The sequence below is a fragment of the Sphaerodactylus townsendi genome, linkage group LG15 (genome assembly GCF_021028975.2).
Source record: "Sphaerodactylus townsendi isolate TG3544 linkage group LG15, MPM_Stown_v2.3, whole genome shotgun sequence".
NCBI lineage: Eukaryota > Metazoa > Chordata > Lepidosauria > Squamata > Sphaerodactylidae > Sphaerodactylus > Sphaerodactylus townsendi.
Window position 1 is genome coordinate 38,743,049 of NC_059439.1, and position 22,387 is coordinate 38,765,435.

Sequence of the window (22,387 nt, forward strand, 5' to 3'; positions counted from 1 at the left end):
TGGGGAGGTCGGAGATCATCAGGGTGATGCATGATCTCATCTGGCTACGTCTTGCAGGAGAAGCGCTGCGACAGCGTCTGGAAGCCTAATCACCTCACCTGGGGGCAAGATCATTTGTCCCTGCGCCTCGGGTGAATTGAGCCAGACAGTTCACGACCTGCTGAGCTCATGGGGGGATGAGGAGTGGGGAGTGGCGATGCAACCCGGCAAAGAGCCGCGGTCCGTTGGCGTGCCAACGTTCTATTACGGCACTGCTCGAGGTCGGCAGGAAGTGTTCACTACTATCTCCTCCTTTTTTTACACAGGCATTTTAGAAAGCGGGGGCCGAAAATGCTGAAGGCGATTTAAAGGGGCCGGCTTTGTCCTCCTCCGTTCGCGTATGTCCAAAGCTTGACCAAACTTCAGCTTGTGCAACTTATTAGAACTTAGATTTCTTGCGTGGGTAAAGGGGAAATCTGAGAGGGTTTCCTTACCACACGTTACAGGCAATATTAGAACCACGCTGTTAGGCGAGCAAGAATCCGATAACAAGGCATACAATTAAACCAATGCAAAGAGCTGTACAAGTGGCACTCGCTAACCATCCTCCGGCGGCTAGCTCCAGAAGGGCTGGACCACCAATGGGGCAAAACTTATCATACTTTCCAGATTAGATACAACTTCTTGCAGCTCACGCACTTTCATGTGGATCAGCTGGGAGAATTATCATCAGAAAGATTAAAACAACTTACATATTATGTACTATTCTCACAACCTTGGTGATGCACAGCAACAACAGAAATAATAATCCAATAAGCAGACACGATTGTCTGCAGGAATTAAGCAGTCGAAGATCTTGTTCCTGCCTGCTTTCGGAGGCCAGGGCATCCAGAAGCGGTGGGAGAGTAGAGTTGAGTGGATCTTAGCAGAATTGCGCTGTAGAGCCGACCATAATTGTTGCCATAGCGTTAGCCAGAGTGGAGTTCGGGGTTTTGCGCACGGGAGGATTCGCGAGACAGAACTACTGCTTTGGAAGGCGTGCAGCGTCACTCGACAGGAGGAGAATTGAAAGGCAGAAGCGGAAGCTGGCGGCTGGCTGGCGTCGGAGCTCCCTGAGGTGGAAAGCCTGGGGTAGGACAATGGTGAGGCGATCTGGAGGCAGCAAAAGAAGTTCCGGCAAGAAATTCGAGCGAGTGGATGTAGTTAGCATCCTCTACCGCGAGGTCCAGAACAGCCAACCCCCCTGCAGGAGAGCAGGATGTTTCGAATTTCTGAGAGAATGTCCTCCATGTATGTGTGTGCAGTTCCTACTGGCCCGAGCGGCCGAAGAGCAGGGCGAATTGAGTTCCGCTTCGGCTCTCTTGTACCGGGTGATGAAGGCGCTGGAACTTGGTGTTTGAAGCCTTCGTGGGTTGGCGAATCGTCCTTGAAGTGACAAGGGGAAGAGCCACCATGGCGGAAGGGTTTGACGGCAGCCCGGGTCCCCAGTAGAGGCTCATAGAGTACCTGGATGAGATGAGGCATTACCATGAAGGGGCTTCAGGCCGGAGACTCCGCCAGGAAGTCCTCGAGGCGCTTACTTTAAGGAAGGAGGCAGAGGGAACAGGCAGGAGCTTAGCAGAGCTCCCGACTCTAGAGTACCTCGGCCCAGAGCAGAAGAAAGATGAAGGCGTTAGCGGCATGGCAGCAAGCTGCTCCCAGATGTTGGTCTGGTGAAAGCCCCTCGTCCGGGGGGGTGGCCGATGCGCCATCGGCGGGAAGGCAGCAGAGCAGGCAAAGGATGGTGGTTGCTGAAGGTTGGTACGGTGATGATCGCGTAAAGAGAGCGGCACAGAGGTTCTCGGGTGTCTCGGGAGAAGTCTTGTTGGGCGCCCGAAAGCAGCGCTAGAGCCTGGCTGGTGTTAATTAGCCTTGGACGTCTCCCCCCCCCCCCAGGTCATCAGTGTCTTTAGGCGTTGGCGGCGGCGTTCCTATTGAGGATAAGCTGGGGCGGAATCCTCTAGAGAGATGCTGTTCATCTCTGGGATGGGGTTGGTTTCCTCCTGGCGCCATTCCATGGAGTGGGCCTGTCGTGGCGAATCGAGGAGTCCCGCGGGAACCTGTAGGAAGAGGGACTGAGCCATACGCCCCCCCTTTCCCGGAGTTGCGGGGGGGGGGGCGAGTCCCGCCAGGCTCAGTTCCCAGAGGCGGATGGCCGGGGAGGTGGGGATCGGAGTTAGTGTTTATATTTTAGTATGGGAAGGAAGAAGGCTTTGTTTTGCAGCCTGTGAAGGTTGTTTCTGAATGCAACCCTCCTGGGGGCATACTACACTCACTCTTTCTTTGGTTGTTTGACAAGGAGTGGCAGGAGGTAGCGTCCTGGTGGGAATTTGGCTTCAGAGCTGTCATCAGGAGTGCTGGTCAAGCCCGAGGAGTCCGAGAACTCGAGGGGGAGGGAACAGGCGAGTCCTGGGGGGATTGTGGGTATGCATGCTTAATCAGCCCAACACAAAGGGGGGCTTTGGAAAAGAGCACCTTTTGGGGGATGGAGTGCATCCGGGGAATGAAGCAATCAGAGGCGATTAAGGAGGCAAATTCATTTGCACGTACACCAAAGGAGGAAAGGGGAGGGTTTTCTTTGCAAGGGAGTTGCACTTACCGTGACAGCTTGGTGGCCAATACAGAGGAAAGCTGGATGGAAAGCTAAATTTTTGTAGTCAGGTATCTTGGGGGGGGATTACCGCCCGCCCGGAGACCGCTCCTCTAAGGGCGAAGTTCGGTTTAAGCCTAACAAGCGCTTTAACTGCGTGGTACTGATTAAAGTTGCCAGGCGCTGGGCATGCTATAACCCAAAGCGGGTTTGGGTATTAGCGGCATAATGGCGGCAGCCCCTTTTTAAACTGGGGCTCTGTCCTGACGCAGTGCACAGCGGTATTATCAGGGCCAGGAGCCCAGATTTTTTAATCCAGGGAGGCCAGTCAGCCAATTGGCCCTCCCGGGCTTTAGCTGGTCGAAAAACAGAAGGAAAGGCGAGGGAGGGAGGAAACAGATTTCCTATGCCAGGTAATTAGTGGCAACCGGAGAAACTAACGATTGGATCAATGATCCGTGGCGGCTTTACCCATCCCAGACCAGAGTCGTTTAACAAACTCATGAGTCCTCTTCCCAGAGATTGACATGGATATCTAGAAACGATGCGGCCGGACTATCGAGCTACGCGGAGAGTCCTGGAGCTGTTGACCGTGTGCAGCCCGGTGCTCCGTCTCGCGGTTTGTCTCCACCCAGATGCGCAGGCAAGCCTCGATCCGACGCACTGGTCGAAGCCCTTACTGCTGCTCTGATAGCCAGGTAACATCCAGCGCCGGTGTCCACCAGGCCCCTTGAATACTTGTCTTCTATGGCGAGCTCCAGATGGGCTGGGCGGGGAGGGCTCCGGAAAATGGCGTCTCCACCGCTGCAGCGGTGGCGTAAGACTTCGTTTCATGTTGGCTACTGGGGCTACGTAGCCTTTATTGGGTGCGGCAGCCCGAGGCAGCGTATGGGAGCAAGAAGAATCAACTGGCGCAGCTGGCTCCAGCCCGAACAGCTCCTGTGGAATGTTTGTCCAGACCTGGAGGTGGATGGAGTCCTTGGTGATGGAGTCGTCCCGATCACTCTCGGGGGCGATGGTACAGTCCCCACTCAGCGAGCAAGAGGCCTTTAGCACCTGCTTAATTGTCCCGGTAGGGATGGGCTCAAATACGCCTGCACAGGTTGGGGCGACAAGAACCTGCATTAGAGAACTTAAAAGGGGAGGCGGGCTGAAGCATGTGAAGCGAGAATGCCGCGGAAGGGGTGGTTTTGGCCAGGGAGCCTTGGCATTTTAATTTGCTCTAGTACTCCTCCTCCTTGGTCCTGGGCTGAGGGAGGCGCCGAGGCCGGTGAGGAGTTTCCCGGCCGAACGATGCGTCTCTCGAAACGGAAACCCTTCTGGCTTAGCGTGGAGCGCCGGGGTTTTGGTGGCCTTCTCCTCCTGAGGGGAGGACCCTCCTCCGCGCGCGCTCCGAGTTATGAAGCCCCGCCATGAACGGGCTACCCTACCTCAACCGGAAGTGTCCGGGTCTGCGCGCGGTTAAAGCAGTCATCCTGAGACCGTCTCCCGCCCGGTCCTGCAGAGTGCTGAAGCGGAGAGCTAGCTTGGTGGAGCGGAGGATCAAAGAAATGTCCTGGCAAGCTTTGCAGCATGTCGGCCAGTTCAGGATTTTTGCCTAGGCCGGTGATTGCCCTCGCGGCACTCCATGGAAGCGTTCTCCTTCTGCCGCGGCGCTGAGGGGAGCTTCGCTTTGGAGCCTCCCTCGCTATCTCTACCACCTCTTAATGCTTCCCTGGAGACCTGTTCACAGAATTCAGCATAGGGCTCTTGGGGTTTCTGCGGATGGAGGAGAAACTCTGGGTTGGCTGACGGACAGTAGGGACTTTGATAAAATACTGCTATAAGGCCTCAGAGAAGGCGACCGTAAAGGTGGCCTCAGACGCGGGACAATCTGATGGTTGGGGTTGGCAAAGCTTATCAAGCCGATAAAGCTGGCCCGGTGATTGAAGCGCCGCCAGAGGTTAGCGACTCTGTTGAAAGAACGTACTGAAGCCGGAACTCCGCTTTCCCCAGACCACCAAATTGCGCCCAGGGGGGCTCAGGAGCATCACGAAGGTGGTTTCCAGTCATCTGGAACCATTAGGTGGTTCCCCTTCGCGATGGCTTCAATGCACCTCTCCGCGTGGGGCTACAGCTAGTGACTCCCTACGTCCCGCATTGCTTTTCTCGAAGACCGGTAAGGATATTGCCAATATCAGGGGCGGTTGCTGCGACAACCAGCCGAACTATACCATCACTCTTAAATTTATCTGTGAAGTGGATGGGGGCTGTCACAGAATATCGACATGTCGTCTTCCGTCAGGGTTTCAGCTTCTTCTGCAGATCGTGGCTATTACGCTCTCGCGAAGTTTCTGAAACCAGCATGCCATTACTACGATGGCTGGCTAGCGGATTACGGTAACCCGGAGAAAATGAAGGCGAACAAAGGGAGGCGGCTGAGCAGCTGAGGAGAAGTTGAATTAGATTGAAGAAGAGGCCGAGGGGCAGGAAGGGAGGGACGAAGCGTCCAATTTAGTGGATAGAGAAAATTCGAGGGGTTGAAATTGAGAGGAATTTGAAAGATGTCAGAAGGAGGGGGCGACCTACAGCAAAGGGGAGCCGTAGGTCTGCGGAAGCTGATGGTGAAAACATTGTCTCCGCGTCAATTGCAGCGACATCGGTAGCCTTGAGGCTCTGTCTTGCGAAGTCGCCCGATGTTTTCCACGGTCGCCGTTATGTCAATGCTCCCCTACCTCTGGGTACCATGGGCACTGAAACTTCAAATCCTCTCAACCAATTTAGCGGCTCAACTACTCCTTCTACGGGGGGACCCTGCATTTTAGATTGCGTTCAGCTAGCTTCGTCCAGCGTGCTTGTCGCAAAGCCCTGCTTTTGCAAAGCTCCCCATGTACTCCACCCGGTGTTCCGTCCCGGGGTTGAGAGAGTCCTAGGGTGGCGATGTCTCTGAATCGCGTACGATCAGAGGACGAGGCTGATACAACGAGGGGTCCCCTGGATCGCCCGATCCAGCCGGACCCGGTGCCTCCGCTGACCTTCCCGAAGCGTGACAGTGAGCAGGGTGGAGGTTCGAGGATTCGAGGTTTACGACGCCAGCTTATGTAGTAAACCGCTTGGTCCAGCGTAAAGTGAAGACGAGGCCAGCCTTGGAGATAACATCGGGTGGGAGATCGCCAGCGGAGACCCGAGGAGGTCCGTGTTCTAAGCAGGCCTCTCCCGTCTGCGAGTTCCTGGCACCTTTTATTGTACTCTATCCGGGCGTGTAGGAGGAGGAAGGACTAGGGGGAGTTCGGAGGCGGGAGATTGCGGGAGATCATCAGGGTGATGCATGATCTCATCTGGCTCACGTCTCCGGTAAGCGTGCAGCGTCTGGAAGCCTGAAATCCCTCACCTGAGGGCAAGATCATTGTCCCACTGCGCCCCCGGTGATTAGAGCCAGACGATTCCGCGACCGCCATGCTTGACTCATGGGGGGGATGAGGTGGGGGTGCTGATGCAACCCGGCCAGGCAGGCGCGGAATGGTGGCGTTAAGTGCCAACGTTCTACTAAAACTGCCGAATTAGGCCAGTGCGCACTACTACAACTGAAAGCTTTTATTACTGTGTTTTTAAATAACCTCCAAGCATCCTGGACAGTTTTGACTCTCTTGATTTTCCCATTCAGCTTCCTGCGCACTATCCCCCTCATCTTTGAGAAATTTCCCTTTCTGAAGGCGAATGTAACTACATTAGTAGTTGCCACTTGTTCGCATGCTGAGATACTGAATCTGACAGCATTGTGGTCGCTGTTCCCTATCGGCTCAACAACACTGACTTCCTGCACCAGGTCCTGGGTCCCACATAGAATTAGATCTAGGATCACCTCTCCCCTGGTTGGTTCCACAACCATCTGCTCTAAGCCACAGTCATTTAGCATATCCAGGCGTTATAACAGCGTTGCTACTGAACTTGAACATCATGATGTTATGTTATAGCAACTAGACGTGATGTTAAAACTCCATGACGTGATGTTATAACACCTTCATGTGATGTTATAACAGCATGACGAGATTTTATAACATAATCACATAATGTTATAACATAACCTGATGTTATAACATTAAGACCAGATGTTATACCATCATGTGATGCCACAATATTATGGTGTTAAACCGCCATTATAACGCCGTTATAACGCCGTTATAACACCGTTATAACAGCGTTGCTACTGAACTTGAACATCATGATGTTATGTTATAGCAACTAGACGTGATGTTATAACTCCATGACGTGATGTTATAACACCATCATGTGATGTTATAACAGCATGACGAGATTTTATAACATAATCACATAATGTTATAACATAACCTGATGTTATAACATTATGACCAGATGTTATACCATCATGTATAAAGAGGCAAAGAGGCAAAGTTAAAGCTGCAGGCTTGCCTTGACTGTACAGACTGGAATATTTTTAAAGACACCTCTGCAGATTTGGATGAACTCACAGATACTGTAACATCATATGTCAGCTTCTGTGAAGATCTTTGTATACCAACCAGGAACTTGCGTATATATAGTAACAACAAACCTTGGTTCACAGCTAAACTTAAGCAGTTACGTCGTTCCAAGAGAAGAGGCCTACAGAAAGGGTGATAGAATGCTGTATAATCAGGCCAGAAATGTATTAACAAAGGGAGATCAAGAGCAGCAAAAGAAACTACTCTGAAAGCTAAAAATCAGTTTTTCACCAAGCGAAACAGCAAACATAGTGGAAAACTCTCAAAAATATCACCCGGTTACAGCAAACCACCTTCCCAAGCTGAAGGAAATCAGCAATTGGCAGAGCTGACCTGAATGTGTTCTACTGTAGGTTTGAAAACAATCTACAGTCACCTTTCTCCACAACCTCTATCTCCAGACGCTTTCCAACAATAGCCAAACTTCCTACAAAACTGAACCCATTTCATTGGGTTTACAACCCCTGGTGATCTCAGAAAGGAAGTGCAAGATCTATTTCACAGACAGAAGCCTGGAAAAACGCAGAGCCCAGACAAGATAACACCTTCTTGCTTAAAAGTCTGTGCTGTCCAATTGGCCCCCATTTTCACCCAAATCTTCAACAAATCACTTCAGAGATGTGCTGTATGTTCCTTCCCTGCTTCCAAACACTCCACTATCGGTCCCAGTGCGAGAAGAAGCCTTCCATCAAGGAACTGAATGACTACAGACCAGTTGCTCTAACATCTGTAGTTATGAAAACTTTTGAAAGGCTAGTGATGTACCATTTAGAAAACCATCCACGGACTCCCACTGTTGGACCTTGCAATTTACGCATTGACCCGGGCAAACAGATCGACGAAGCGATGCTGTTAATATGAAACTTTTGCACTATATCCTACAGCATCTTAGATAAAATCGCGTAAAGACCTATGCAAGGGTCCTCTTTGTTGACTTTAGTTCAGCATTCCAATACTATCAGACCCGGACTTGATTCTTCTAACCAAACTAAATCAATCAAGCTAGCAGTACCTGAGAGCATATTTGTGAGAAGTGGATCACAAGCTTCCCTAACAGATAGGAAACCTTGGTGAAGCTAGGAAAAAAATTACATCAGACACCTGTAAAATAAATGAGCACAGGGGCCCCCAAAGACTGTGTACTTTCACCCACTTCTCTTCTCTCTGTATACCAATGACTGCATCTCTCAAAGCGATCCATCTGTTAAAATACTGAAATTTGCAGATGATACAACAGTGATTGGTCTCATTCGAGACAACGATGATAAGAGCAGCATACAGGCGGGAGGTTGAACAACTAGCCTCGTGGGTGCCACTGGAACAATCTAGAACTGAACACACTTAAAACCGTAGAAATGGTGGTAGATTTCAGGAGAAACCCTCCCATCCTACACTCCTCTCACAATACTAGACAACACAGTATCCAACTTAGTGAGAGACCTTTAAATTTCTAGGCTCCATCATATCTCATGACCTAAAATGGTCACCTAACATCAAAATGTCATCAAAAAAAGCACAACAAAGAATGTTCTTTCTCGCCAACTCAGGAAGCTCAAACTGCCCAAGGAGCTGCTGATACAGTTCACCACAAGAGGAATCATTGAGTCTGTCATCTGCACCTCTATAACTGTAGTATTGGTTTGGTTCTGCAACTCAACAAGATCGACACAGACTTCTTGAGAGAATAATCAGAACTGCAGAAAAAACAATTGCTGCTAACCTGTCTTCCATTGAGGGACCTGTATACTGCGGGTCAAAAAAAAAGGGCTGTGAAAATATTTACTGACCCCTTGCCATCCCTGGACATAAACTGTTTCCAACTCTTACCCTCTAAGCAGTGCGGCTACAGGCACTTGCACACCAAGACAACTAGACACTTAAGAACAGTTTTTCCCAGATGCCCATCACTCTGTTAAACAAATAATTCCCTCGATAATGTTAAACTATTTATTATATACTTATTATATAATTACTGCACTACTTTTTTCATCATTCCTATTACCCATCTCCTCCCACTTATGACTGTATGACTATAGCCTGTGCTGACATTTTATTTAATTTTTACTATTTTATTTTATGATTTTACATTTTATGTTTTCATTACTACTGATTGTTTCCTGATTGCTTACTAGACCTATATGACAATCATTAAGTGCTGTACCTTATGATTCTTGACAAATGTATTTTTCTTTTATGTACACTGAGAGCATATGCACCGGAGACAAATTCCTTGTGTGTCCAATCACACTTGGCCAATAAAGATTCTATTCTATTCTATGTGATGCTATAATATTATGGTGTTATAACGGCGTTATAACAGCGTTGCTACTGAACTTGAACATCATGAGGTGATGTTTTAACATCATGATGTGATGATATAATATCATGACCTGATGTTATAGCACCATCATGTGATGTTATAACAGCATGACGAGATTTTATAACATAATCACATAATGTTATAACATAACCTGATGTTATAACATTATGACCAGATGTTATACCATCATGTGATGCTATAATATTATGGTGTTATAACGGTGTTATAACGGCGTTATAACATCATTATACCGGCGTTATAACAGTGTTGCTACTGAACTTGAAGATCATGATGTTATGTTATAGCAACTAGACGTGATGTTAAAACTCCATGATGTGATGTTATAACACCATCATGTGATGTTATAACAGCATGATGAGATTTTATAACATAATCACATAATGTTATAACATAACCTGATGTTATAACATTATGACCAGATGTTATACCATCATGTGATGCTATAATATTATGGTGTTATAACGGTGTTATAACGGCGTTATAGCAGTGTTGCTACTGAACTTGAACATCATGAGGTGATGTTTTAACATCATGATGTGATGATATAATATCATGACCTGATGTTATAGCACCATCATGTGATGTTATAACAGCATGACGAGATTTTATAACATAATCACATAATGTTATAACATAACCTGATGTTATAACATTATGACCAGATGTTATACCATCAGGTGATGCTATAATATTATGGTGTTATAATGGCGTTATAACAGCATTGCTACTGAACTTGAACATCATGATGTTATGTTATAGCAACTAGACGTGATGTTAAAACTCCATGACGTGATGTTATAACACCTTCATGTGATGTTATAACAGCATGACGAGATTTTATAACATAATCACATAATGTTATAACATAACCTGATGTTATAACATTATGACCAGATGTTATACCATCATGTGATGCCACAATATTATGGTGTTATTACGGCGTTATAACGGCGTTATAACAGCGTTGCTACTGAACTTGAACATCATGACGTTATGTTATAGCAACTTGACGTGATGTTATAACTCCATGACGTGATGTCATAACCTGATGACAAGATTTTATAACATCATGACATGATGTTATAACAACATGGCTTGATGGCATAATTTCATGATGTGATGTTATAATAACATGACCTGATGTTATAACACAATCTTGTGTTATAATATCATAGTGTTATAGCAGCTTTACAACGTTGTAACGGCGTTACTACTGGACATAGTGGCCAAATTCTTGCTCACTATTATGAAATAACCTTCTCGGATCCTCTCTCTCTCTGAAGCATGCACTTCATGAAACAGCAGTGGCTGTTTTACTTCCTCAAACTGTATTTGGATTACCTAGTTTTATGTTACGTTTTTTTCATGCCTAATAAAGGTCTTTGGCCTGGAACGTGAACATCATGAGGTGATGTTTTAACATCATGACGTGATGAGATAATATCATGACCTGATGTTATAACACCATCACGTGATGTTATGACATCATGACGAGATTTTGTAACATCATCACATGAAGTTATAACATGACCTAATGTTATAACATCATGACCTGATGTTATACGATCATGTGATGCTGTAATATTAAGGCGTTATAACGTCATTATAACAGTGTTATAACGGCGTTATAACTGCTTTGCTACTGAACTTGAACATCATGATTTTATGTTATTACAACTTGACCTGATGTTATAATTTCATGATGTAATGATATAACAACATTTCCCCTTCTGTAGCCTAAAGTCGCCATTGATGCTTGTTAGGTCAATGTATGTTGATTATTGTGTTGTATTATTCGATTTGTATGCTATGATTATTGTTGCCTTATAGCTGATGATGTTGTGATTGCTGATGTTCTTCACAATCACAATCAATCACAGTAGACCTTTATTGGCATAAGGTATAAAAGTGTGGGTATTGCACCATTATTAAATTTAAAAGAATTGTATGTGCTATCTATGAGTAGTTTTACATTCTAACATCACACTTCATTTATAAAAATATGACATAGATTAAAAATTTTGACCATTCAATTGTAAACAGGATTATAAACAAATATGGTACGACTACACTTAAAACCGGAATGAAGATATTTCTAGCCATTCCTTATTCACAGCCTATTTACTAAAAAGGTATAACTTTCCCCACAGTGGTGGGATCCAAAAATTTTAGTAGCAGATTCCCATGGTGGTGGGATTCAAACTGTGGTGGGGTACGACAGGGGCGTGGCCAGGCATTCCTGGGGCGGGGCATTCCTGGGCGGGGCTGTGGCAAGGACGCAGCCGCTGCGCCGGTCCTTGGGCGGGAAACGAATGCACGCAGGCGCAGGCTGCCACGCACGCCGGTGTACCTTTTGCTAGACTGCTTCCAGTTCTGCACGCTACTGCTGAGAGGAGGGGCGTAACTAAGGCAAAAATCACGTGGCAAAATCACCCATTAGTAACCCCCTCTTGGCACACACAAATAATTAGTAACCTACTCTCAGGAACCTGTGAGAACTTGCTGGATCCCACCACTGCTTCCCCAGGATCTATAAATGGTTTATACTAATTGATACTATAGGTTAGTTAAATTTCCCTAAAAATGCAATAAATAACAATGAGCTCCTTGTATATACTGATGTTCTTGTTTACAATGCTGTGTTTATTGATCCTATGTTTACTGATGCTATTTTTATTGATGTTCCCCCCATTGGGTCCCCATGGCAACTGTCGGAGTCTGTGGCCAGGTCACATGTGCTCCAGGTGAGCTTCATACCATGTGAATTGACCCTTCCTTACTCTCCTTCCCGGCAGAACGCATCGACCTGCCCAAAGCCGTCATGCTCCTGAGCACCATCTCCGGCTCCTGGTTCTTTTTGGGCGTGGTCACGTGCGCCCTCGAGTAAGTGACGCCATCACAGTTTTTGTGTGTGGAGATTGCCAAGTGTGTCTGTGGGGAGAATGGGATGCGAAGGCCAGGGGGGGGCGCATCTGGGAAGAAAGGAGGGGCAGAGATAGGGTGTTAATTGTGGACTGGGGATCACTTTGTGCTGCAACCCCAATACAGGGCCCAACGTGGTGCCCAGTTGGTGCCCGGTGCCCACCAAGTGCTTTTAGAAAGCAGGAAGTGCCCGTTGGGTTTTTTGCCCAACAGGTCTTCTGACTGTCTGTGCACATTAAAAGGTACAAATAGACCATCTGCGTGAAATGCAGAAGTGTTATTATTAGAGTTCTAGGGTGTGGTGGGTTTTCTGGGTTGTATGGCCGTGTTCCAGTAGCATTTTCTCCTGACGTTTCGCCTGCATCTGTGGCTGGCGTCATATGAAAAAATCAGGAGGAAATGCATCGTGCCAGCCACAGTTGCAGGCGAAACGTCAGGAGAAAATGCTACTGGAACACGGCCATGCGGCCCCGGAAAACCCACAACAACTGTTTCATTACGTTTCAGTGTCACTGTGAACAACGGAGCAAAACCCAGTCGGGGCTGACTGCTGAGGGCCTCTTTCTTTTTGTCCTTCCAGATTCCGATTCCAAGCGGGGATTGCATTGGAGTGAGGGGGAGCCTCCAGGAACCCCCCCCCCCCGGAGTTTCCTTCCATGGCCGTGTAACCCCCATGCTCAGAATGGGTTGACCCAGAAAGGGGTGGAGACTCAAAGCAGCAAGAGGCTGCAGAGCTCATGTAGTTTGGAGGAGACAAGGCTACCAGACTCGGACCTTGGTTTGTATAAGCCCTTAACACCTTGTTAAGGGTTTCTTTTTATGTTTGCCACGGGTTAGAGTTCTCCTGGAAACCTTCATCATGTTGAATCCTGTTCATCAAGCGCTTGGAGTCTTCAGGAGCCAGCCCACTTGCAAAGAAGAATTGGACTTGGCAGTATCAGTAGACTGTAAATATAAGGACTTGAAAATGCAACCTGAACAGGACCTTGAAGTGTGATGCTAAATGTTGATGTTATATGTTATATGTTAAGAAAGTAAACCATTTTGTTTGTTGCAAACTCATTCCAAGTTCTGCCCCACAGAACCCACAGATAGAGGTGACAGCTGCATGACCAGAGTTCGGGGCTGGGGGTGGAAACACGGGAGGTGGGCACCCGCACAACTGTGGCGGAGGATTGTGCGTCTGCAAAGCTTGAGTGTGCCAGAGTCCTGGAGTGTGAACGGTGCCTAAGAGGCCTAGGTGTGAAAAAGGCATGTGTTGATCCAGCAACTGTGTCAAGCATGCACAAGCTGGAAAGCCATGGGGCGAATTGCAATGTGCATGTACAGATCTGTGCAGAGGCAGGCAGAAGTTGCCACAACATCACCTGGGCCCTTTGCAGCCTCTCGGGCGTTTCCGCAGGGGAAGACCATTCAGTGCTGAAGGAGATGCGCCTCTCTTAAGCCTTTGCACTGCCCCGAAGCCCGTGGGGGTGTGGAAGCCAAACCCTGCAGGCTCACGATGCCTCGCTTGTCGGCGCATGAAAAAAGGCAAGCCGGGGCTGGAAAACGGAGCGTCGTCTCATGTTCGCCGTATTGCTGATCTCATCTTGCCCAATTGAACGTGCGGCTTCCCAATTTGAAAACGTTGGTTGTGCAGATATCGAAAACGAGGTATCGAGAGGCTCCGAGCGTTCTCTGGACTTCTGCATCTTTCCCGCTTCGTGCCGCCGCCACCCCTCCCCCAGCCCGATGTGTTCCCACCTCCAGCATCTCTATATTCTGGAAATCAGCTGTAATTCCGGGAGGTCTCCAGCCCCGACCTGGAGGTTGGCAACTTGAGTATAATTCTGCTTCTTCTGTCTAGAAGAAGAAGAAGAGTTTGGATTTATATCCCCCCCTTTCTCTCCTGCAGGAGACTCAAAGGGGCTGACAATCTCCTTGCCCTTCCCCCCTCACAACAAACACCCTGTGAGGTGGGTGAGGCTGAGAGCGCTCCGAGAAGCTGTGACTAGCCCAAGGTCACCCAGCTGGCGTGAGTGGGAGTGCCCAGGCTAATCTGAACTCCCCAGATAAGCCTCCACAGCTCAGGCGGCAGAGCTGGGAATCAAACCCGGTTTCTCCAGATTAGATACACGAGCTCTTAACCTCCTACGCCACTGAGGCCCTCTTGCCCCTTATCCTCCAAGCAGGGACCTGCAGGTGTTTCTGAAGGAGTCCCAGGACCTGTTTTTGGCGGTGGGGAAAGGGGCCATCAAGTCGCACCTGACTTACGGTGACCCTTGGTGGTCTCCGATCCAAATCCTTGCCAGAGTCGACCCTGCCTGGCTTCTGAGATCTGGCAAGATCAGGCTAGCAGCCAATAGTTTGCAGCCAAGCAAATGTGAGTCAGGAAGGCGAGATAATCTCTAAGCATGCACAGAGAACCTTTCCCTGGGGAGGGACAGCCCCGTCTGTCTTGGGAGAGCAGCCTTGTTGTTCAGATGAGAGGTTGCTGTTGCTGGTCCCAGCCAAATGGATCCCCCCTCTCACATTTTAGAAATTAAAGGGGGGGGGGGAGGGAGGCATTGTATTCCCTGGTCTGGCAAGGAAAGCACAAATGGCTGCATTTAATTAATCTGCCATTCAGGCCTTCGTTTCCCGCAGAGGAGGCTTTGAGGGGTGTGCGGTTGGCACATTCTGCTTTTTCTGCAGCGCCTCTGCAGGAGGGTGGGCCTCTGTGGGTCAAATGCCAAGGCCAAGGCACCCTCCTTTGGGCCCCACCCCTCCACCCACCCACAAAACCCCTCGGAAGCATTGGCGTGACTCCCGTGATCCGCATTTGTAAACATGCTTCCTGGATTGTTCTGCGAAGTCACTAATGCGAAGCTCTCCACGAAACCTGCACGTGTGATGAACGCTTACAAGGGAACTCTGTGTGTGTGAACGCTTACAAAAGAACTCTGTGCACGCACGGAGGCACCATCTTCGCACATTCTGCTCTTGGAAAACTGAATTCCGTGACGTGCACACGTTATGCCGATTAAGCCCAATTTGCTGTTTTTGTTTTTAATTCCCCATCCGCAGTTTTTAATATTTGGTATCATTTATTCGGCTTTGGGGGGCTGTCCTTGGAGAGGAGGCTGAAGGGCCCCCCCCCCTCCGTTCTGGCCTTTGGCAGTCTCCTTCAGCCCCCCCCCTCAAGACACAGCTTAGCATAACTGTGTAGCCATAATGCCTAGAAATGAGGGGGGGCAGGGGGGGCGAGGGGGGGGTTGTCTTGTTTCTCAAACAGGTTTTCCAGCAACATGAATCATGTGCCTCTCAGGCCATTCTGACCTGGGTCTGACTCACTGGGAAACCAGGAAGGATGGCATTTGATCTGTGGTGGGCCTCGGGCTCTCCTTCCGTCCTTCCCGCGTCCCCTGTTGGAACTGATGCCCTTCCTCCCTAATCCCGGAAGGGCTAGCCTGAGACCATGAGCATGTGCAGAGCGCCTCTTGAAAAACCAGCCGCCCTTGGCACTGAAGAGTTGGAGGCCGCTCTTCATGAGTTTCAGCCCCTGCAGGGTGGGACAGTCTGGCCAACTGAAACCTGCGAAATTTCTGGAGATCTGGGGGAAATCTGGGGAGAGGTGTCACCTGTAATCTATGGCATATCATAGAGTTTGCCCTCCGAAGCTCCCAGCAGTTCATCTGGCCATGCCAGGCAGGAGAGGCAGACAGGCAGAGCAGCTTCCCTTCCCAGGGGAGCTGATACCTGTCGTCTGGAGATCAATTGTAATTCCAGGGCCCCCCCAGGTACCACCTGAAGGCGGGCAGCCCCATCTACTCTCCTCTGCCCTGCCCAGCCTGGTGGGCAGAAACTGCGGCAATTGGTTCGGTCAGCAATGATTTCGGCACAGCTGAGTCATGTCCTGGAAACAGAAGCGGCTCTGCCTGTCTGCCTCTCCTTCTACCTGTCCCGCCCAGGTAAGCTGCTGCTGGCAGATAGGTGTGGGAAGGCGGAGCCACAGAAACTCCGCCCCTGTGCCTAGAGCAGAGCAGGGCAGGAATCCACTTCCACTTGAAGAGAGAGGAAGGAAGGAAGTATCTGCGCAGAGATACCTCCACACAGGTGAGTGCCACAGGTGCATTGGGGGGGGGGGTGGTCATGTAACAGAGATACCAGAGGGACCCTTTATCTGGTCTTCCTCCCTTCCTCCCATCAGCCACTCTCTCTCTTCCTGCACCCCCACCCCACAATTCACATGTGTCCCCCTCCCCCTTTCTCCTCTTTGATTTGTTCCTCTGTGTGTTTCCTGTTTCCTGTACAATTATAATTTATGTATTTGTGTTTATGGTTTCCAGCATTTATATCCTGCCGTTCCTCATCATTCAGGGCAGCTTAAGAGGATAGTTAAAACCGTCCCCCTCTAAAAACAAAACCGCCAGTATCTCCCCCCCCCCTCTCCCCACTGAAAAAAACGCCAGGTGATTCAACCCCCACCTCCAAAACCCTGGGAAACAGGCCAGCCTTGCAGGGCCTCCCAAATACCTCCAAGGCAATTTCTCACTCCTCAGACCCCTTTTGTTTGTTGTGTGTGGGGGGGGAGTGTGTGGCTTTTCTTCCGCAGCCTTCCTCTTCCTCGACTGGCCTCTTCTTGGAGGAAATTCCCCCCAAGTTTCGTTCACCCCATCAAGTCACTTTCCCACGGGTGGGGGGGGGGGATTACAGATTGCTTCAGCCTGGGCAAGGGCAGGCGCCGCGTCTGGGCATTTCTGGGCTGGCCTCCCCCCCTCCCTCCCTTGGTAGTGACTTTGATCCCTTGGTAGGAGACTTCCGCATGAGTTTTCCACCTGCTTGGCTGCCGCCACACCCCCAACAGGAGCTGAGGATGCCAACCTCCAGGGGAGACCTGGGCATCACCTGCCGTGACAGCTCATCTCGTTTCCCTTGAGCACAGGTGTCAAACTGGCGGCCCTCCAGATGCTATGGACTACAGTTCCCATCATCCCCTGCCAGCATGATGCTGACAGGGGATGATGGGAAGCTGTATAATCCCATCTGGAGGAGCCGCTCAGTTAACCCTGTGCTAAAGAACTTCAGGGGGGGGGGGGGGGGGACTGTGTGGCACTGAATTAGGACACCAGCCCCTCCTTGTGCACCAATCTCCCCATGACCCTAATCTGAGCCCTCCGCAAAGTTCCCTTTAAAGAGGGGGAAACCTCCCTCCTTTCTCCCTTTCCTGCAGCTTCTGTAGCACTTGGACTTTTTATGGGACGTTCCCTCCCCCCATTTTGCAGGCCCGGAGAACACGGTTTCTGCCCCCGGCCCTCTCGTGGGAGCCATGCAGAGGTAGCCGTGGGCACCCACTGCCAGTCTCTGCCCACGCTGGTTCTGGAAACCTGACCGTTACCTGGTGTGTGGGGTGGGGGGTGGGAGGCATCCCTCTCGCCCCGCCCCCTGGCCTCCAAGCCAGATTCCCACCAGGAAAGCTCGACCATGCGACGCTGCCTCACAAGGAGCCAAACCCTTCCTCGGTCCGCCAAGGCCAGAATTGTCTGCTCAGGCTGGCGGCAGCTGCCCCCCAGGGTCTCCGGCGGAGAAAGGACTTTCACATCCCCCCCCCCTTCTGGTCTCTTTCGCTAGGGATGCTGGGAATTGAACTGGGACCTTCTACAGACCACAGAGTGGCCTCCCTTTTGGCTCCCGTGTGCAGTGGAAATGCTTTGCTTTCGTGGGGCCCAGATCCGGCATGGAGAGCGGCTGGATTGGGTGGCAGATGGAGTATCCGCTTTGGAAACGGAGTGGCTTTGGGTCTCCTGTGATGGTCTTGGGGTGGGATTGATGCTGAGCCAGAGGAGGGGTGTAGCTGGAGCTGCCCATTCTGGTGGGGGGAATCCTTGGAGATTTGGGGTCAGTTCCTGGGACGGGCAGAGGTTGGGAAAGGGAAGGCGCTTGGTGGGATGTGATTCCATAAGAACATAAGAACATAAGAAGGAGCCTGCTGGATCAGACCAGAGTCCATCTAGTCCAGCACTCTGCTACTCGCAGTGGCCCACCAGGTGCCTTTGGGAGCTCACGTGCAGGAGGTGAAAGCAAGGGCCTTCTGCTGCTGCTGCTGCTCCCGAGCACCTGGACTGTTAAGGCATTTGCAATCTGAGATCAAAGAGGATCAAGATTGGTAGCCACAGATCGACTTCTCCTCCATCAATCTGTCCAAGCCCCTTTTTAAAGCTAAAATTTAAAGCTAAAAAGCTAAAATTCCATGAGCAATGCTGCCATTTTCTCCAGAGGCACTGAGTTCTGTCAGCTGGAGATCAGACGTAATTTCAAGAGGACTCTTAGGTCCCACCTGACAGGTGGCACCTCTAGACCAGGGCTGTCCAACTCTGGTTCTTCAAATGTTCATGGACTACGACTCCCATCAGCCTCTGGTGCTTCAGATGTTCATGGACTGCGATTCCTATCAGCCTCTGGTGCTTCAGATGTTCCAATCCAATCCAAAAACCTTTTTTTAGGCATAAACTAGAAGTACCATACATTCCAAGTACAAAAACAGGATCATTGTTATATATCGATTCAGATGTTCATGGACTACGATTCCCATCAGCCTCTGGTGCTTCAGATGTTCATGGACTACGATTCCCATCAGCCTCTGGTGCTTCAGATGTTCATGGACTACGATTCCCATCAGCCTCTGGTCCTTCAGATGTTCATGGACTACAATCCCCATCAGCCTCTGGTGCTTCAGATGTTCATGGACTACAATTCCCATTAACCTCTGGTGCTTCAGATGTCCATGGACTACGATTCCCGTCAGCCTCTGGTGCTTCAGATGTCCATGGACTACGATTCCCATCAGCCTCAGCTGTGGCTGATGGGAATTGTAGTCCATAAACATCTGAAGCACCAGAGTTGGACAGCTCTGTTCTAGACTGTAGCCAGCTCAGCCCCACCAAGGGAGAGCTCTTCCCCAGGGTACTCAAGAGCCCTTCACGGGAGACTCTGGCGTGTGAATCTGGGCTCACGAGGCTGCCTCCTCCGACGGAGTTAGAGGATTATCCAACTTCCTGTCTCAGTTACTTGGGTCTGGCAGCGACACTCCAGGCCAGTGGTGGCGAACCTATGGCACGGGTGCACGGGTGGCACTTAGAGACCTCTCTGTGGGCATGCGCAGAGTGACCCAACCCCCCCATCTAGGCTGGCCTGGGCCGCTGGGCTTGATTATTAGCATTAAACCTAAGACCTAGCTTTGGGGAAGCAGTGTAGGTAACCCTGTTCAGCGCTGTTACACCCCACTGATTTTCATGCAAAGAACTAAAGCGCGATCCTTTACCCGGGAGTAAGCTCTGTCGCTGGCAATGGGGCTTGCTTCTGAGTAAATCCTCCTAGGGTCATAATTCACCCATTGGAAGAGTTACATGGTTGCTTCAAAGCAAAGCCACTGACTACCACCAAGCTTACTCCTGAGTAACGCGCGCCTCGGAGCCAACCATTTTCTCTAAACTAAAACCTCAGTATTCAGGTTAAATTGCCGTGTTGGCACTTTGCAATAAATAAGTGGGTTTTGGGTTGCAGTTTGGGCACTCGGCCTCAAAAAGGTTCGCCATCACTGCTCCAGGCTCTGGGGTGGAGGAAGGAGTCGGGCACGCTGGGTGTGCAGAGCAGATACGGAGCCCCAGGTCCACTCGGGGCCCTTCTCCAGCCCACCCACCTGAGCAGTTGCTGGGGCAGCCCCACGTGGAAGGTGCTGATCCGCCTGCGCTGCCTCCCAGACGGCTGCGCCTCAGCAAGCACTTGATATCTCAGCGGTGGCACAGGCCCAAAGGGCGCGAAACACCCAGAGCCAACCCCGGGCCCGTCTCTGCAGTTAATTGGCGATGCTGCCAGCCCTTTGGGGAGCGTTCTTCAACTCACTCAGCAGATCCAGCTTTGATTTGGGTTCGAGGAAAGGAATTTTGCCACGTCAGGAAGCATTTTGCCCCGTGAAAATTTGGTGCTTGCCGGTGATCATCACGTACGGTATGAGAGCCGGTGTGGTGTCGTGGCGGGAATGCCCAACTAGGATTTGGAAGGCTCGGGTTCGAATCACCACTTCTTCCATGGAGGCTTGCATGGATGGTGACCCTCTCAACCTAATTGACCTTGTCTTGCCCATAAGTATAAGTACATGTGTTTATCCTTTAAGGTTTCCCTAACGTTTAAGTTAGGGAAACCTTAAAGACAACCTATCAATACTATAGACATGAACTACAAATAGTCTTATTGGCATGGCTTTTCTTAAATCTAACAATAACAAAACCTTAAACTAACTGAAGAACCTAACTAAACTAACATCCTAAACTGCAGGCACATCATCCTGAAGAATTCAGCTTAAAGGGCTTTTTTGTACATCCTAGAAGGCATGCCAAACAAGGGAAACTCATGTAAGCATTGGCACAAACATACATATGTGTTCTCTGTGAACCTTATGGAGGCTTCTGAACCACACAAGTCTCTGCATCCGGGCATGGAGCCAGTGTAGCCAGGCAACCTGACTTCAGGAAAATATTTTGTCTATTTTCCCATCGGTAACAACCTCACAGGGTGGTGGTTGTGAGGATAAAAAATGCAAGAGGGGAATTATGCGAGCCACCTGGAGTCCCCCTTGGAGAGAGAAATGGGGGATACACGAAGCAAATAAGTAAATTGCAGGGCTGTTGGTATTTTCTCTTAAACGCCCTCTCCGTCTTTCCTGCATTTTGAGCCGTTAGGGAAATTTTGACTGTTTGACATAACAAGCATTGAGATACCTTTCTCCTTTTGAGAAAGGAGGCCCTGATCCCTTTTCAGACATTCTTCTGGTGGAATTTGCACAAGAAGAGGAAAGGCCTGGAGCAGATTCCTGACCTCTCATGACCTCAAGGAGGTCCAGTTGCATTTTGCCTCCACCCAAGGTGAAGTGATCCCTTGGACAAGCTTTGCTCTTCCCCCCCCCCCCCCACGAGTTCTGTTTGGGTTTAGGATTCCCCCATGGAACTCAAAGACTTCTGTGGAGAAGGGAAGTTCCTGGCAAACTTCCCCATAAACTCAGTGAACTGGATGACAGGCCAAAATCCAACCAATACAGCGTAATTCCATCACTGCCTATCATATTTCATCCACAGACAACAGGGCGTCCTCCATTTTATCCTTACAACAACCCTGAAAAGTAGGTTAGGGTGAGAGAAATTGATTGGTTCACTGTCACCAAGTGAACTTCATGGCAGAGGGAGGATTCAAACCCAGATCTTCCTGTTCCTTGCCCAACACTGTAATCATTCACAGTGCATCTCATTCTCACAATTTCCTGTTACACTACACCCAGGAAAGATTTGGGCATGAAACTGGGATGGAGTTTGTGCATGTTAGAGGAGCATAGAAGAGCTGGGTTTGCTTCAAGGAACCTTGTGTGAAACTGACTAACAAAAGAATTCTAGAGTGTTGTGGGTTTCCCGGGTTGTATGGCCACGTTCCAGTAGCATTTCCTCCTGACGTTTCGTCTGCATCTGTGGTTGGCATCATCTTCAGAGGTTCTGACGGTAGTAAAGCAAGTGGTGTATATTTACCTAGGTCAGGGGTCTGCAACCTGCGGCTCTCCAGATGTTCATGGACTACAATTCCCATCAGCCCCTACCACCATGGCCAATTGGCCATGGTGGTAGAGAAACTGATGAAGTAAGAGTCAATAATCCATGTTTATCTGGAAACCGCTGGAATTCGAACCCTGTTTCATACTATATTCTCCACTTGCTTTACTACAAATCGAATCTGAATGATAACCAGCTCCCTAGATGCAAGGAAATAAATAAATCCTTTTAGGTGTATATACTCCACTTGCTTTACTACCATTTAAAGGTGCCAACCACTACTAGAACACAGCCATACAACCCGGAAAACCCACAACACCCCAGTGATTCTAGCCGTGAAAGCCTTCAACAATACAAAAGAATTCTCTTCCGTCCTGGGAAGACGGAATTAGTCTGCCCTTCGCCATCTGCTGACACTCGGCTCCGATTCCTCTCCAGCCTTGCTCAAAGGGTCCATGTTGCGCTCTCGGCTTTCCCAGGGCTG

At 49.5% G+C, this 22,387-nt stretch overlaps 1 protein-coding gene across 1 annotated transcript in view; it reads left to right on the forward strand.

The window, feature by feature from the left end:
• The first annotated feature begins 16,307 nt into the window (after positions 1-16,307).
• Positions 16,308-22,387, forward strand: part of TNK1 (tyrosine kinase non receptor 1) — a 31,562-nt gene continuing 25,482 nt past the window's right edge. Inside the window, exon 1 of the mRNA XM_048517745.1 lies at positions 16,308-16,426. The gene's annotated coding sequence lies outside the window, so the exon portion shown is untranslated. The remainder of the gene's footprint in view (positions 16,427-22,387) is intronic.